Here is a 17,904-nt window from a genome sequence, read left to right as displayed (position 1 = left end):
CCGTTGACCGTCCCCTCGACGTCGTGGTCAGCGCAACTGACCCAGACGGAGACCTTGGGCGAGGGCTGGTCTTCCTGCCCCTGGGGAGAACCCCAGAGGCCTCAGCATGGGTAGAAGGAGCCCCTCCTGACCCACCTCGTGCCTTCAACTTTCTCTCCTCAAGTCCCTGAAGCCTGATCTTCCTCTCCTTCAGGGTCCTTCCAGAGAAGCTTCTGCAGATCACACACTCCTCAGGAATGTGGGAAGAGGGAAGGCAGAGAATACAGACCTCATGGGAGTCTGACCTGGCCTTCTTTCTTGAGCACTCAGGGCATTTGTCGAATAATGCAGACATTATGGACAAAAAAGAGTGCAGAAACACAGAAAGAAAGTCACCAAAGTACTTTAAAAGTACCAAAAATCGAAATTAGTGTAAAACACTAACAAAAACCCTTGAAAAGGGAGAGCTCAATGCTCCAGGGTCCTGCTTGCAGGAGCCGGAAAAAAGAACTGAGGCTAAGTTGGACCTGCTGTGCATTCTGGGATACTGAGAGAAGGTTCTGGAAGGTTCCTTAAAGGCACAGTATCCTAATTAAGCCACATAATGGCAGCCTATGGGGCTTGTCTGTCCAGGTTCTTCTCTCTATCATTCCTGAGGGATTTTGCTGTTAAGCAAGGGAAATCTGTACAGGCTTTGCTGTTTTGTGGATTTTATGGTGGAATTTCTAGTTGAAGTACTGGACAGTGTAGCCTTTTTGGCTGCATTATCTGTCTTTAAATTCTCTCTTAAGTGTCTATGCATTTTCTGCATTTTTTGGCACTGTAAGAGATTATTTACAGAAGGTGGTGTACCCATTGGCTGCTGGTAAATTGGTAATAAAATCTAAACTAATAGAATGCAACGGGGTTGGAGGAGTAGATAAAGGTTGTGATAAACCTGCTGGTGCTTTAGGAAAATATTTTTTCTGGTGCTAATGGGACAAGATGCTACATAGTTTTGAACATCTTTAGACAAGGAGGACCACCAACATTTTTTCTTACAATTATCGAAGGACCTTTGATATCTGGGATGACCTGCTAAGGCTGAATCATGATTCCATGTTAACACTTCATTTTGCAGTTTGTTAGTGGGTACGAATAAAAGACTATTAAGGTAGAATAACCCGTCCTGAATTGTGTTTTTTGGATTTGCTAACCATTCCTGTAGATTTAACTTAATGTGTTCTACTCGTATCAAAGTCATGAAACTTTGTTGTACAACACGTGCTACGATTTTATGAGGAGGAATAATAGGAGGGCTTTCCATCTCTTTCTTCAAGTCAGCTTTATGCCCATAACGTGACAGAATATCTGATTGGATGTGTTTTGAGCCTGGCCTGTAAGTTATGACAAAGTCAAATGCGCTAAAGAAATGTAACCATCGCATTTGACGATGTGTAAGTGCCTTAACAGAACTGAAAAATTGCACATTCGTGTGATCACTAAAAATGGTCACAGGATATAGAGTACCCATTAAATGATGTCTCCACTCTGTAAAGACTAGTTTAATTGCTAGTAGCTCTCTCTCAGCCACCATATAGTTCTGCTCAGCAGGAAGTAGTTTCTTGGAGTAAAATGCTACAGGATGTATTTGCCCATCCTGTGAATTCCTCTGGGAGAGAACTCCTTCCACTGCAACCTGTGACCCATCCGTCGCCACAAAGAAGGGGAGCTCAGGATCAGGATGCCTCAGTAACGGTACTAAAGTACATTTTTCTTTCAATCTGGTGAATTGTCTGTCCCAGAAAAAGCCTGTCCATTTTGCAACAGTTTAGTGATAGGCACAACAGTTTCTGCAAACTGAGAGATAAAATACCTATAAAAGTTTGGCGAATCCCAACACTTTTTGTACTTCCTTAACAGACGTTGGTTCTGGCAAACCCAATATGGCACTCACTTTCTTTGGATCCATCATTATGCCAGCTGGTGACAAACAATACCCTAAAAATTCTACGGTATTAGTATTAAATATGCACTTCACCAATGTCGCAAAGAGGTTGTTTTCTTCTAATTTTCTTCTTTATTTTTTTAATAAATGAGAATGTCATCTAGGTACACTATTACACAGATATCACGAAACTCGCTTAGGACCGCATTAATAAAATATTGAAAGGCCGCAGTGGCATTACACAGACCAAAGGGCATGACCGTGTTTTCGAATAAACCAAACTTGGTTCGAAATGCTCTCTTCCACTCATCATGCTCGTTGACCCGTATAAGATAAGCCCCTTGAAGGTCCAATTTAGTGTACATAGTGGAATGACTCAACTGGTCAAGTAAGACCGGTATCAATGGTAACAGATACTTATTTTCAATAGTGGGTTTCTTCAACCCCCGATAGTCAATGCACGCTCTTAAGCCACCATCCCGTTTTGAAACAAAAAATAGTGGTGAAGAGACGGGGGACATAGAATGTCGGATAAAGCCTAAGGCCAATAGATCATCCAAATAACTTTACAGGTATTGTGTTTCTTCCTCTGAAAGAGCGTACACTCTACTACTGGGAAGCTCCTTGGATTAAATCTATACGACAATCGTATGATCTATGTGCGGGTAGAGTAGTAGCTTTTACAGGGTCAAAATCATTTTTAAACTTCTGGTATTCATTAGGTATAGTAGGAGAAGGTGTTGTGGTGGCGGCGCAATATAACACCGTCACGGAGTCAATGTGTGCTTCCTGGTAACAATGTGACCAGCAATGTAAAGAGTCTAAAGTCACTGTTCCTAAATCCCAATTCATTTTTGGGTTGTGCACCATAAACCACGGTACACCTAAAATAAGTCCAAAGGTGGATGCGTCTATTAGGTCAAAGCTTATTATTTCTGTGTGACCATTCTGACAGACCATAGTGATGGGAGAAGTCTGATTGGTTTATTATCCAGATGACAATGCAGAATTGTCACCTGAACAAACTGGTTCTGGTTGTGCCTTAGATACTGAAGAAATTTGCAATTTCTGTGCTAATCGGATATCTAGGAAGTATCTGTTGCTCCAGAGTCTAAAATAACTGGAACTGAATGTCTGATTTGTGTACTTAAAATCAATGTCACCTGAATGATGAAATGTCTGGGTATACGAGCTACTGTGTTGGCTAAATGTTGGGAGATCTGTGAAACTGTCTCTCGTCAAGGCAACCTGCGTTCCTGACTAGCTCTTTAGTTTTCCTGCTCTGTATTAATGTGTCATTAATCTTTTTAGGTACTTTTGTTTTTAAAGATAAATCTCTGGCAACATGTCCAGACCGACCACAATATAAACAGATTTAATTTACTACTCCTATCCTTTTCTTCTGCAGATAATGGTCCCTTGATTCCTCCTATCAGCATCGGTTCTGGTAATTTGCTTCCCACATCTTTCTTGTCATTCTTAACCACAATCAAACTAGTATCCACTCTAGATCTTTCCCCTCTACATTCTCCAAGGCGATGATCTAGTTTTACCACTAAATCTACAAAGTCTGAGTAATCTTCTGGTAACTCAACAATATGTGCAAGAGCGTCTTTCAAGTCATCCCGCAATCACCTATAGAATAGGGAAGTGTGTTTTTCCTCTGGCCATTAGGTCTCCGTCAGTTAGCTGTCAACGGTGGTTAAATAACTTAAAAGGTCCTTACTTCCTTGTTTTAAATTCAATAACTCGTTATCACTAGCTTGAACATGTGTCCTTAGAGATCAGTTTGGTCATGGTTGCTTTAAACAACTGCCAATTATACAAGATGGGGGTCAATCCTATCTATGTATGAGATAGACCAATTAGCGGCTGTGCCCCCACCCCCCAAATAAGACTCTGGGTGCATCGGTGGAGAATGCTTGTGGCTTACAAATAAAATGCAGTTGACACAGTCTAATACATTAAACTTAGCACTATCACCAAAGAAACGTTCCGGCGCAGCCAAAGGTACAACATTAGGAACCACTGCTGTTACATGTACTGGCGATGATGCTGCATCAGATGCCATGAAAGTGTTTGACATTTTTGATCTAGCACAAGTTTCTGCAGGGGTCTTGAAGGCTTTAGGAAAGGGACTGTCCCATAAAGACTCCCTAGGTTTGAATTGTATTAACTCATTACGCAACTCTGTATTTTCTTCTTTTAATCTTTGCATTTCTAACTGCAGATTCTGTAGCATTTTTGTTACAGTTTGATCTTGATTAGTGTCCTCCATCAAAGCTTGGGCCATAGCTTGAGCATAAATGTGGTTGTTCTCTTGGTCCTTATCTCTCAAAAATAACTTCTGTCAAGTCTCCACTCACCTGAAATCCAGGATGTTTGATTTGAGAGATGACGCTTGTTCTCTATGCCTCCAAAAATCTACGCCTGTCCAATTGTATGTATATCACAGCTTAACAAGAACAGATCTTCAGGGGAAGGGGAAAATGGGACCAAATAAAAAAAAAGAACAGAATAAAACAGTCGGCTGGATTCGGGTCTTAGCACGACTGTGGCGCTGATCGCGATACCTTTACCACTCTGTAAACACTGCAGTTCTTTTGGGAAAATATCTATGTACAAACGATAAAGATCAATAAACATTCATTAATCTACTTAGTTGAGTACATCCACTAGTATCCTGATTTACGTTGCACATATAGATGATACCTTTCACTTTAATTTGCTGATCAACATATAGCAGAGATAATGTCTCCCACTTAAAATCAAATGCATCTTGTGCTTAAAGTGACATTCTTAAACACATGTGTAATAATGCTGCTCTCTGTAGTGAAATAAATACACCTTGTCACATTTTCAGCATAACAGCACAATAACTGAAATTCAAATGTTCCTTGAAACACTTACTAACAAAAAGACCTTTTTCTTGCCTTCTACAAGATCATAAAATAAAAGTAATACAACACAAAATAATTTTCTGCAAAACATTTCCACTTATTTCTGAGTAGGAAATGAGTCTGTCACTCTTTAATTTGAAATGTCTTATTTGTCTCACTCTTGAAATACGAAGAAACTATTGGTTAATGAACCTTGAAGCATTTCCTCTGCGACATCAAAAGTTGTAAATTATCAGCCTTTGAAATTAAACAGAAAGTACCTGTTTAATCTACTGCAAGCTTTGTTAATTAGAAATGCCTTACTTGACAGAGCGCTGCATTTTCTTGTTGCAGGCCACAGTTATTTCCTAGAAGGAACGAAGGAGAAAGTCATTGCGTTGTCCTGGAAACCACCAGGGACTGACTGGAGCAGAAGAGGAAGAATGCTGCCTGCGGCGTGGGAACTCGAAGGAAATCAGGTAAGTGGGGCATCATGAAGATGAACGCAAGCGCATTTTATTCTGCTTTCAAGCCTTTTATAGGCTTTGGTTGGGTCAGGTGGTTTAACGGAAATGCGAATTGTCAACTGTAAAGCGGGAGTGGCAGGCACATGTTAACTGCCATTAGTTCTGCTGAATCAAGTTGTTTCAAGCTAAATGGATTCAGATACCAAGGACTACTTAATGCTTATAACAGTATTACAGTTTACCATACCAGTTCATACAAGAAAAATAAAAACATTAAAGTTCACACTTGTGCAATTTCATAAAGCAAACCAAAAATATAGCAAACCAGAAATAAAGACTGAACATGCTACATATATTGGGTCAATTCTAATATACAGTATGAGGATTAGCCATATTTATGGCACAAATCCTAACACAGAGACAGTACCCATTAATAATCCTTTGTTTCCCATAATGAAACCCGATAATTCATACCGTCTAGTTTTAGATTACCGACATCTGAACACATGCACTAAAACATTTGCAGTACAGAATGCACACAGTGCCGCATTAATGAATAAAATTGTGCGGAAAAAATACAAAGCACTAGATATCTCAAATGGATTTTTCTGCCAAAATATAACACCTGAAAGCAGATATCGGACGGCATTCTCAGCGCTAGGGTCCCAGAATCAATTTTCTCAACTCCCCCAAGGGTATAAGAATAGCCCTGGCTGTTTTCCGCTAGGGTGACAGTTACTTCAGAATTTGGTTAAAGGGGCATTGTCCTACGTAGATGATATTTATCTGACGGATGATGATTTAAAGGATCACTTGCCCAGGGTGATAAACATTATTTCGGGGTTCGCCTCTTAGGGCTACACATTTAACTTTAAAAAACCGAAAATAGCCCACCTCAATGTCCTATTTTGGGGATAGGAGTTATCAAGTAAAGGAAAAAAAGCCTGGCAGCTAAATTTTTAGAAAAAAATGTGCGATGCTCCTGTCTCCTAAATCGCTGAAAAACGTACACTCCATATTGGGATTCTTAAATTTTGGCAGAACATACATTTTAGATTACACAGAAAAAGTAAAACCTGTCTACGACTTAATAAGACATGATTATTCAGTAAGGCATTGGACACATGCTGACATGATCGCTTCAAAACTCTTGCAGACACGTGTAAATGTCCGCAACCTGGTGATCCGTGTTATAGCGGGTCAATCTGGGTACACTTACCTAACCTTCAATGAAGGAGAAACGGTACCCATAACATACAAATCACACTTCTACACAAACTATGAAATGCACTTTGCTTCTACAAAAAAATCCTGACAGAAGTACAGAAAGCTGTAGTAAGAGAAAGAGCACTGGCTCCGGAGAAACTAATAATTGTTGTAACTCTGGCCTTAGAGGCTGCTACAAAGGCAAGCGTTCCTAATGCTAAAGCCTTACATCGTAGATGGCTACAATGGGCGAATTCTCTCACTGCAACAGATGTAGAATACAGATATGACCCTGGTTTAAAAACACAAGCATTCCTGCAACTGGAACAAGAATATCCCCTACCAAATGAAATAATGCCTCTAGATCAGTATGAATATATCATTTACACGGACGGATCTGCTCAGCCAGCCATAGGAAGTAAACAGCATTACAGCGCCGCGTGTGCGATTATAAAACGTTGTATGCAGGATGGCAAGTTCCATCCCAGCAGTACGAAGAGACAGTCTCTAAGAGACTGCATGGCACAGCTACCAGAATTAAAAGCCCTGTTACTGGCACTAATAAATATGGATCGAGAATTCCCCACACTGATTGGGTGTGCGATTCTTTTTTTTGTGTCCAGTCATACAATGAATATCTTCACTACTGGGGTCAAAATGGGTTCAAAGACTCAAAAGGTGGCACGATTAAGCATAACATTCTTTAGAAACCGGTAGCAGAGTTGAAAAAAACTACCAAGAGTTCAAGTGGTACGCACGAGTCATCAACGTGATGGTGTTCACGTTGAAGGGAATTCATGGGCTGATGAAGCTTCAGAGGGGCAGCACGTACCACTGCCGTAGCTGCAATCACCTGTTCAAAAACGATAATAGATGAACAGATAATGGTAGCGGTCATTGCTTCACACAAAAACAGCACAGCCTTACCAAAAGTTTTCCACTCAACTACTCTTACAAGTTAGATGCAAACATTCTGTATGCTCAAATTCCAGGAGCGGGGGATAGAGTAATACCAAACGCGCAAGTTACTACTTGTGTAACTATAAATCTGTAAGAGACATTAGTTAGTGATAAATTCCTTACCTTAGAATATCCCCAGGTGCCAGACTGTATCTGGAAAGTTTTTCGTCAGCCGTACTCCTGCATGTCGGTAGGTAGTTTTGTACGGCTCTGCGTCAGTTCCTGGCGTTGTAAGCGCCGAGAGGAAGTCCCAGAGACTACGTCAGTTCTTTTTTTCCACACCAGCAAGCGCAGATCCAGTTAGAGCACGTGCCCTAGTCCCTTTTTGACTAACTTTTTGAGACTTTAGTCTCTCCTCTTTTTGAGTCTTTTGACTCCTGATAGCAAGTAGGGATGCCTGGATTTAAGGCCTGTCGCCATACGATGTCGGTCGCCGACACCCATGGTGTTTGTCTCTACTATCTGGAGCGCGACCATGACTCCTGCTCATGTTCCGACTGTCTGGCCATGGCTCCAAAGGCTTTGCGGGAGTGGTCCTGAAAGCAACTGGAGGCCAGGCAGTCGTCTCCGTGCCGTTTGAGGTCCAGGGGTCGTTTAAGGGAACATCCGCGGAGCCATCATCATCGCTCCTCGGGGTCAAAGTCTTCGCCCTCGGAATCAGGTAAGAGACATCACAAGAAAAAATCAAAGATGTGTGTTCGCTCTCCGATGTACCCCCGTCGGATGCAGACTAGGGGGCCAGGTGTCCTTCCCCTGCGGCTCAGTTGGACCCTGGGAGTCCCGTGGCCTACCCACCTTATTCGGATCCGTCACAACTGCGGCCCAGGTGCAAGAGTTTTCTTGCCACCATGGACCGCCTTTTCAGGTGCGTCTTCAGGCCCTGTGGTTCCTATAGAGAGCCCTTGCTCGCCACTGGTGGCTCCGGCGCCGCAAGGTCCTCCGGCACCACAGGTTCCTCTGCCGGTGGCTCCGGATCCGGCCCTCCCTGCGGCTCCGTTCCGGGTGCCGGCATGGGCTCCGCTCTTTCCACGTCCGCCCTTGCCAGAGTTTCTGGGCAATTTTGGCCCGGCTTGGAACATGGAGCCGGATCGGCACCGGCCGGCACCGTTGGAGCATTTCTTTACTCCTGTGCCTGGCCTGGGGATATTCTAAGGTAAGGAATCTATCACCAACATGTCTCTTTCAGATATGGATATCAGATTGGGTTTCATACTAGCTGCACGAGGGTCTGGGTTCTGCACACGCAGGAATTACAGCGATAATCTCATTATTGAAACAGCGCTTTTGGTGACCAGGGTTAACTAAACAGACAAAGAATTTTGTTCTGAACTGCGACATCTGTCAGCAGATGAAGGGTTCCAACGTAGCACGTGCAGTGCAGACACCATTACTAATGTCAGCCAGACCACTCGCTTGTGTCTATTTGTACCACTGCGGCAACTTACAATCGTATTGGGCTTACAAGTATATCTTGGTTACAGTGGATTCATGCTCTAGATTCCTATGGGTTTGGCTTCAGCGCTCGGCTGATGCTCAAACTGCTATAAAAGATTTTCAAGTCTTTATAGGGACATACACAGTTGGGACATTACATTCTGACCATTGCTCCGCATTTAGCTCTAGGGATTACAAGGAAGCTTTGGGAAGTCTGAGTGTTGCACTGCGGTACTCCTCTCCATACCATCCCGAGGGAAATTCGGTCGTGGAGAGTATTAGGGTTGGGTGGTAGTTGGGTCAATCACTTATAAGGGGTCCAACGAGCCCTTAATATGCCAAGAAGTTCCCTAGGTGTCACTCCTTACGAGGTCCTATTTGGGACGAGAATGTGTATATCTGATCTCGATTGTGAAAGCATAGTAGGAAATCAAAAATTATTTGACACCAATAAACGTTTGGCTATTTGACAGGATCTGAATGAATCCCGGGCACTACTAAACAACGAGCAAGGAAAATGCACCGCCACTGGGGAAATCAAATCAATCACGGCAAGACCTGCCTGGATCCCAAGTCGGGGATCTAGTCAGAGAAAAGATTGAGGACAAGAGGGAATCTGGACCATCATACAGAAAGCCTGTACTTGGCCTGGCTGTTGAAGAAACAAGAACAGTACTTCTTCTGCCTCTTGCTGGAAAAAAAGAAAAGAGATTTGTCTCCATTGATCTGATCATACCACACTACGAGGCCGATACTGAATAGTAGGCTTCGTGGGCTCCTGGGTAGCCGACGCTCTTCTCTCGCTACTATACAGGAAGTTCAGATATAAAGACTCAAACATTCGAAGAGTCACCAATACAAAAATATGGCATTTCCAACAATTAAATGGAACTTGTTCCTCTTGAAACAGAACTTCAAAACACAAACAAAAGACAAATTTCAATTTGGCCTAACACCATTGTCTACATCAATATGCCTCAACAAGAGACACCGGTCAGTTCAACAAAACCTGCTGAGCTACCAAAAATAGATCGAACTGCATCAGGTCCAGTTTCCCATAAGCAACAAAATCGTGATTTATACACTTTTCTGAAAAAAGACTTACTTAATATCACCATGGCTACAACTGGAAAATAACTGGAATACTGTTTTTTCTGTTCTCGGTTTGCTCTGCAGTATCAAAAGTAAACTTGGTTCTGAAACCTCATACATGATCTCATCATGAACAAAGAGACCTGTTCTCCCTGTAAATTACAGCTGTTCCCATTCCTGATGGCATAGTTTGGGACAAGGTTGATTATGATGCATTTAGTCCCACTGAACTTTTGAAAATACATTTATTTAAAATTTCTCTAAATTATATCATTACCTCCAGTACATTTTCTGATGATTAGGATTTTGAGACTGTAAATAATATGTTGTCTGATTTAGAACAATCCACTGCCTTTTCAAGCACTGAAATGTTAAGAGGACACATCTAATTTTGATACTGTGTACTGTTACCATCATTTATGGTCATCACTTTTTACACAAATCCAGTATCCCATGAAATGTTTTCACATACCACCAATGGGAACATTGCCCAACACCACCAAAAGGAGTTCAAAAACGTTTGCACAGAAATGTTCTTATTTTTCAGGGTGTAACACTTCTGACCCGACCTCATTACTATAAGGGTGCACCTACAACTGCACAGACAAATATGCTAACAAACACCAAACAGATATATTCTGTATCCTTTATTTCCCAACTGTCTGAACAAGGTTTCAATTTATGGAAGGACACTATAGACATAAAATCAGTCTGGGGTTCAAAGGAATGGCAAGTTCAGAGAACAGAAACACTATTTAGAGTGTGCCTCATTCCACAGCAGATAATATTTCTGAATGACACTGTGCAACAGACTTCCTGTCTAGGACTAGCCAAGAACAAGGATTTGAACACACCTCGTGTTCCCACACCTTCACACATCAATTTTAAATCACGTGGAGGGGATACAATAGATGACATCATGCAGTACAATTCTTCAGACCCCAATTGGAAGGGATGGTTAGTTTGGCCCACAGATGCCAATCAAGATTCAAGGGTACAACCGAAGGGTTTAGTTTCCATAGGCCGGACCAACGATATGTACAAAGTGAACATCCGGGGGTGGTGACATCATACAGTGTTGGGAAGTTATGCCTCAACACTGTCCCAAGTGAAACATCACTTATCCTTACTCTCAAATGAGGTGGCTCTAAGGGATTTTTTATTAGGTCCACGAAAGCCACGTAACAAACGTTTCTTAAACGCTGCCTATAATGACATTTGGAAGATCTCTCAACAAGAAGCCATAGAGAGACTTTGTGAAATAGATAGAATGAACCTAGAAAAGGCGTTAGCTGCAGTTGACAATGGTATGACTACATTAACATCCAGGATTTATTTACTGGGCAACATTGTATTTTCTGCTATAGATATACTAGACGAGGACTTGTCCATAATACAACACGGACAATCTCAACTACGTTCTATTATGCTATTAAGCTGGACTCTGCAGTTATTGCACACTGGTTATGTGCCGTGGCGATTTATCAACAGTACGTCCCTATTTTCTGCATACAATCTGACTGAGAAGCAGATAATGATGGCACAAAGGGGAGCAAAATATACAATGCTGTGTACTGAAAAACTGGACCAATTACCTTTTACTGTGACAGAGTCACCATCCACAGAATGGTTAATGCATGGCCATATAACATTACCAGTATTTTTGGGGGTTGGAGGAGCACTCCACTTTTATCTAGTTTGGTACAGAAAAAAGGTGCTACAGCACTACGCTTGCTGTCAACCCAAGTGAAAATTAATAGAAAACTGTTACAAGTTAGTCAACTTGCACTGTTCACTAGGTACTGAGACCCAAGTCTCTCTTGAGACATACAAACTATTAAAACATGAATCAAATTGTAACGCAGAACGTAATGTATGTATACTTGTAAAGCGCACTGTTACCTCGTAACGTGGCGTCCTGGCGCTGTATACCGCTGGGGAACCCGTCCTGGCTTTCCCTGTGAGAGGGCACCCCAAGGTGAAGCCAGGCATCCCCGGCGTTGCTGAGGCCATTGTGGAGATTAAGCAAGCTATTGCCCAGAGTTGCAGAATGGGACCCATGGTTAGCGTAGGCACCTAAGCGAGAATTATCGAGTCCGCGGACATTGACCCAAGACCCTGCCGCGTCGGGAATTGAACCCTGGTCCCGGGCCGACCTCTGCTTCAGGGTCTGCAGCTTCTAACCGGTGAGCCACACTTCTCCACAGAACGCCTTACCCAAGGGGATAACAAAGAAGTGGAATGGTGGAAGCACGATGATTTAGATTCCTTCCCTCCTTCCCCGCAGGACGAGCAGGACCCTTGGCAAACTGTGTCGGAAAGAAATCTGCGCGGCGCCTTTAACTGGACGTATGATCCCAAGGAAGCCCCAACCCAGCTTCGGGGCATTGGTGAAAAACGCGGAAGTCAGACGGTCGGCGTGTGACATCACCAGAGAGGAGACGCGGAGAATAGAAGAGGACGCGGAGAAAAGTCGGTGTGTGCCCAGAGGTGAAGCAGACGAGCCAGGAGGTCAACGCATCCGTGCTGCGCCGTGCCACACTCCCGAGGGAGGAGTGTGGCTGAGACAGGTACGGGAGAAGTTTGCGAACTGGGTGGGGAGGAGGAGTGCAGTACCTCGATAGGGGGTACTCTCTTCCCGGTATCCCGTTTCCCTTGTCTACCTCCCTCAGCTCCCTCACTGTACCCACACTGTAGCTATAGACAAACACGAGTTGCGGTGTCCCTTCACTACCCCGGTTCCCCACGGTAAATCTAGCAGTACGAGGACAAACATTAAAACAGTCCTTCTTTGTGTTTCCCTTCCCGGTCACCACGAGAGAGACTCCAACCCCTGCCAGTAACAGAAGGGCCCCGGACAAGGGTGAAAACCAGTCACTAAAGGACGGACACAAACAGAGGCACCACGGATCCAGCGGAATTTGCCAAAGAGAGACTGACGTTTCATCGGAAAAAACTGTATATGAAAATAAAACCAGCATTACCTAAACAACGTTTACAGCCTATTACTGACCCCCCTTTACAACTGGTGTCAGAAGTGGGATCTCCTGACCCCCACCAGCAACCACTGATGGAACAAGTAATTCAACACCTGATTGAGGGACAGGATAAATTAGAATGGGCCATAAAAACCCAGATTTCCACAGCGGATGCAGATAGAGAACTCTTCAAGAATACTATTAGTGCTCAAAATGGAGAGCTTCCATAAAATAGCACAGACACCTGGCCAAAGCGCGGAGCGCAGCAGTGCCACACCCCTCGGGAGTATCCCTCCAAAAGGATGCACAAGGGGAAGATCAAGACGCATTCCTGTCAAATTTCGAAAGAGCAGCCCAAGCTTGTGGGTGGCCTCCGGAGAAATGCCCATTTTTCTTAGCTCCACTGCTATCCGGGGAGGCACAAGCAGCCTACCAAGTAGCCAATCACGCTGGGAACACACCTTATGCAGAAATCAAAGAGGTTATCCTTGACCACCTAGGGTTGGACCCTGAAGCATATCGGGTTCGGTTCCGTAAAGAAAAAGGAGTCTCGTGAGAAAACCCTAAAACTCTATATCTAAGGTTGAAGATAGCAGCAGAAAAATGGTTGAGAACAGAGAAGCAAAGAGGAGATAATGAATAGCATCATACTAGAGCAGTTCATGGAAGCATTGCCCTATGGCACGCAAAGATGGTTGCGTCAACACTCTGGACTGACAGTGCCCAAGCAATAGAAATGGCCACTAACTACTCTAGAGCCCAACCCAGGACCTTTGCATGGGACACAGAGAAAAATCCAAAGGCATACTTGGCTCCAAAACTAGAAAAAAAGAAACAAGACTCTTTACCTCCCCTGAAGCCCCGACCAACAAAGATGGACATAATACCTCTTAAAGGTCCACAATGTTTCGACTGTGGTGAATGGGGCCACATAGCCAGGATGTGTCCAAGACGGAAACCTCAAGAAGAACCAATGGAGGTCGGATATATTCCCAGGGCTGTCATGTATACAGCAGAGATGGGCCCTTCTTTCTATGTACGCATTTTGATCAATAGGAAGCGCATCATGGGGTTGTTAGACTCGGGGTGCCGCCAGTCCATAGTACAGGAACAATTAGTATTACCATCCCAGATCCTTCCCAATGAGCACGTTCACATTAGGTGCGTACATGGTGATGTGAAACCATATCCAGTAGCCCAGATGGCTATAGAACCGCAACACAGAGCCCCAGTTGTCGTTAAAGTAGGAGTAATAGACTCCCTGCCCGAAGATCTCATAATAGGGATAGATAATCCTGATTTCATGTCTTTAATCGGCGATAAGTTTCAGAGCACCCCCAAGAAACTTCCGGCCCTGTTAGCCACAGAACCTTGGGTCCTGGACAGGAGCTTTCGGTTCGCACAAGCCAATGACACTACTCTCTAACGCCTGGGAAACAGCACATTCAGCCCAGTCTAATACCACCATAACATATCCCAGGTTTTTCATAAAGAATGACCTCCTATATAGGGAAGGAAAGGCAGGTGATCCACCTCAATTAGTAGTGCCGACGGATTTTAGGGAACAAATCTTATACTATGCCCACTCCCATCTCACAGCAGGACACTCGGGGGCGGAGAAAACCACACAAAACATAAGACATTTTTTTTGGCCGGGTATCTACAAGGAGGCTGAAATGTTTTGTAAAAGATGTGAGGTATGTCAAAAGAAAAATATGACCAGACCTCAAGCAATACCCCTCCAACACATGCCCCTCATAGGGAAACCGTTTGAACGGGTTGGAATCGACCTCATAGGCCCCCTACCCCGGACCTCGAGGGGACAAACATATGCCTTGGTTATAGTGGACTACCACACCAGGTTCCCTGAAGCCTTTTCCCTGAGAGCACCTACTACGAAGAATGTAGCCGATAAAATTGTAAAATTGTTTTCTAGAGTAGGGTTCCCCAAGGAGATCCTCACGGACCAGGGAACACCTTTCGTGTCCAAAATGATGAAAGAAGTGTGTAAGATGTTGGATCTACACCAAATAAAAACGTCAGCATATCATCCACAAACGGACGGTCTCGTTGAGAGATATAACCGGTCCCTAAAGACTACCCTAAAAAAATGCTAACGGTAGAGAATAAAGATTGGGACAAAGTACTACGATTGGCCCTCTGTCTTTCGGGCACACGTACAGAGTAGCATTGGTTGTTCTCCTTGCAAACTACTTTATGGTAGACAACCTCGGTCCCTACTAGAGATAACCAAGGATGCATGGGAGCAGGAGGAGTCTGAGGAACAACGGTCCCTGTTAGACTACACCCAACAACTGAGGTCCAAACTAGGGAAACTGAGAGACTTGGCTTATTCACATTTGGAACAAAGCCAACGTAAGCAGAAGTTCCATTACGATAAGGGAAGAAATGGCGAAGATTAGAAAAGGGAGACTGGGTATTGGTGTTACTTACCTCCTCAAATCAAAAATTCAAAAGTGAGTGGCTAGGCCCATATCCTGTCGTAGAAACAATAGGCAACACCACCTACCGAGTAAAAATGTCCCCAACAAGACAAACGTTTCACATTAATCTGTTAAAGAAATGGATAGGGCCTCCACCTCAATCAGCACACTTTGGTCTACCAGTGAGCAGGAACCAGACCACCTTAGAGCAGTTACCCATCAACCCTGACCTACCCGTGAAGGAAAAAGAAGACCTACTGAAGGCTCTACATCCTTTCTCTTCTATATTCTCTGACACCCAAGGGTTGACTCATTTGACTGAACACAGAATAGAGACAGAAGAAGGGAAGATAATCAAACAAAGACCATATAGAATCCCTGCCGCCAGGAGACCAGACGTTAGGAAAGAAGTACAAGACATGCTTAAACTAGGTGTGATAAGACCTTCACGCAGCAACTGGTCCTCTCCTATAGTGATGGTTCCAAAACCAGATGGATCCACTAGGTTTTGCATGGATTTTAGGGCCCTAAATGCCATATCAGCCTTTGATGCATTCCCCATACCACGGGTGGATGAACTAGTGGAGAGAATAGGGGAGGCCAAGTATATAACAACGTTAGATCTAACAAAAGGATACTAGCAGGTACCCCTGAGAGAAGAGAACAGAAAAAAGACCGCATTTGCCACGGAGGAAGGCCTATATGAGTTAATTGTTCTTCCTTTTGGACTACATGGGGCCCGGGCCACCTTCCAAAGGCTAATGAGTAACGTCCTAACAACTCACAACACCTACTGTTCAGTATACCTGGACGACATCGTTATTTTTAGCAAAACATGGGAACAGCATATAGTCCACATAAAGAACGTCTTACAGGCACTCCAGAAGGCAGGACTACATAAAAACGCAAAGAAATCACGAGCGGCCTATCCCAGAGTAAAGTATCTTGGGTTCCTACTAGGTGAGGGTGTAATAGCCCCCCAGGAAGAAAAAGTGAAGGCCATTGTGCAAACTCCGTTTCCAACAACAAAAAGAGAACTGAGGGCATTCCTAGGCCTAATAGGATACTACAGAAGGTTTATCGAGAACTTTGCGGTGGCCGCCAGTCCACTAACCAACCTGTTAAGGAAGACAGTAAAACCCGCCCAACTAACACTACCGTCCAACGAGGCGTTTGAATACCTCAAACGGGCTATAACAACTAGTCCGGTCCTGATACTCCCCAATTTTGAGAAACCCTTTTCGCTAGCCACGGATGCCTCTAATACAGGACTGGGGGCGGTGTTATCTCAAGAAGGGGAAGATTGAAAGGAACATCCCATATTGTTCCTCAGCCGAAAATTGCATCCTCGGGAACGGAATTACCCAACGATTGAAAGAGACTGCTTAGCCATTCGATGGGCCATTGACAAATTAAAGTACTATTTAGAGGGGCGTCCATTTGTTTTGTTTACGGATCACGCTCCTCTACAATGGATGCAACGAAACAGTTCACAAAATCCCAGGGTCCTCCGATGGTTTTTATTCCTCCAGCCCTTCTCGTTTATAGTAAAACACCGAAAAGGAAAAGACAACGGTAATGCGGACTTCTTGTCTCGAAACCATTCTCTCCCCGATCGGGAGAATCCAGGGGGGGAGGAGTGTAACGCAGAACACCTTACCCAAGGGGATAACAAAGAAGTGGAATGGTGGAAGCACGATGATTTAGATTCCTTCCCTCCTTCCCCGCAGGACGAGCAGGACCCTTGGCAGACGGTGTCGGAAAGAAATCTGCGCGGCGCCTTTAACTGGACGTATGATCCCAAGGAAGCCCCAACCCACCGTGACGTCGGCTTCGGGGCATTGGTGAAAAACGCGGAAGTCAGACGGTCGGCGTGTGACATCACCGGAGAGGAGACGCGGAGAACAGAAGAGGACGTGGAGAAAAGTCGGTGTGTGCCCGGAGGTGAAGCTGACGAGCCAGGAGGAGAAGTAGACGAGCCAGGAGGCCAACGGATTCGTGCTGCGCCGTGCCACACTCCTGAGGGAGGAGTGTGGCTGAGACAGGTACGGGAGAAGTTTGCGAACTGGGTGGGGAGGAGGAGTGCAGTACCTCGATAGGGGGTACTCTCTTCCCGGTATCCCGTTTCCCTTGTCTACCTCCCTCACCTCCCTCACTGTACCCACACTGTAGCTATAGACAAACACGAGTTGCGGTGTCCCTTCACTACCCCGGTTCCCCACGGTAAATCTAGCAGTACGAGGACAAACATTAAAACGGTCCTTCTTTGTGTTTCCCTTCCCGGTCACCACGAGAGAGACTCCAACCCCTGCCAGTAACAGAAGGGCCCCGGACAAGGGTGAAAACCAGTCACTAAAGGACGGACACAAACAGAGGCACCACGGATCCAGCGGAATTTGCCAAAGAGACTGATGTTTCGTCGGAAAAAACTGTATATGAAAATAAAACTAGCGTTACCTAAACAACGTTTACAGCCTATTACTGACCACCCTTTACACAAATTAAACCATGTTTATGTTCAAATACATATAATTTCAT

The sequence above is a fragment of the Lissotriton helveticus genome, chromosome 3_1 (genome assembly GCF_964261635.1).
Source record: "Lissotriton helveticus chromosome 3_1, aLisHel1.1, whole genome shotgun sequence".
In the NCBI taxonomy this organism is placed as follows: Eukaryota; Metazoa; Chordata; class Amphibia; order Caudata; family Salamandridae; genus Lissotriton; species Lissotriton helveticus.
The sequence above is the reverse complement of the archived record's forward strand: the minus strand, read 5'-3'. Positions refer to the sequence as shown.